The 1,168-nt window shown below is 46.2% G+C and overlaps 1 pseudogene; it reads right to left on the bottom strand.

The window, feature by feature from the left end:
• Positions 1-254: 254 nt before the first annotated feature.
• On the bottom strand, positions 255-449 carry LOC119804583 (annotated as a pseudogene).
• Between the last annotated feature and the right edge of the window lie 719 nt (positions 450-1,168).

Below are 1,168 nucleotides of genomic sequence, written 5' to 3'. Positions count from 1 at the left end.
TGGTTCTCTTTATTCTTTCTCTTTCTCTCTTTTTTTTTTAAGTCAGTCTATCTTTAATAACCTGGCATTAATTCAAAGCATGATAAACAAAGTTAAGAGTGTTCCTTTTTCGGGAGATGCCCATTACGATAGACTCAATCACGTGGTGAGATAGGATTCCAAACAGTACGGGAAGGCGTCCCTGCTCACAGATTGATGCATTTGGTTACTGATAATCGTCCTGGGGGCGTGCAGCAGATGAAATTAACGAACTCTCAGAGAACAGGACGCGGTTGCTTGGTCATGAGCACCTTGAAGCGTTTCTTGATGGTGATTCAGTGTCTTGAGTATTTGTCGTCAGGGGAAAAGCGAGCAGGATGAGCAGAGCAAGTCTGTTGTCCCATCGGGTCAAATTTCTTTAACGTGTAGACACGATCTCCCTGTTCGTTGAGGTAATACTGGAGAAACATGACTGCACTTCAGCAGGAAGACGCCGACCTGTCTCTCTTTCTCTCTTTCAAAACATTATCTCGCTATGTAACACATAGCCAGGGCTAGTCTGGAATTCACTAAGTAGTCCAGGCTGGCCTTGAACCTCAGCCTTCCAAGTATTGAGATTACAGGAGGCACAAGCCAGCTTGGTGAACCAAGTAGGTTGATTGATATTTAAATAAACATTGTGTTAAAACACATCTCCCTGGTCTGCACAAAAGTAAGCCCACTCCTCCATTCTTGGCACTGTGGGAGAATAGTACAAAATTGCATAGCTCAGCTCTCTCCATCCATCAGTCAGAGGTCACATTTGAGTGCGAGCCTCGGAGAGGACTGACCCTCCACAGAAAGCCCTCTGTTACACGGAGTATTTTTGTCCCCAGTTAGCTAGAATCATCCCCAAGGCCAGGTAGCTTGCTCCTTCCTTCCTTCCTTCCTTTCTTCCTTCCTTCCTTCCTTCCTTCCTTCCTTCCTTCCTTCCTTCCTTCCTTCCTTTCTTCCTTCCTTCCTTCCTTCCTTCCTTCCTTTCTGTTTGCTTTTGAGACAGGATCTCACTATGTAGCCTGGGTGGCCAGCCTGTAACTCTCTTTGTAGACCAGGCTGGCTTGGAACTCACAAGGGTCTGCCCGCCTCTACCTCCTGAGTGTTGGGATTAAAGGTGTGTATCAGCACTTGGCAGGCAGCTCTTTCATATTAG

This window comes from Arvicola amphibius, chromosome X (assembly GCF_903992535.2).
Source record: "Arvicola amphibius chromosome X, mArvAmp1.2, whole genome shotgun sequence".
NCBI lineage: Eukaryota > Metazoa > Chordata > Mammalia > Rodentia > Cricetidae > Arvicola > Arvicola amphibius.
The sequence above is the reverse complement of the archived record's forward strand: the minus strand, read 5'-3'. Positions and strand labels throughout refer to the sequence as shown.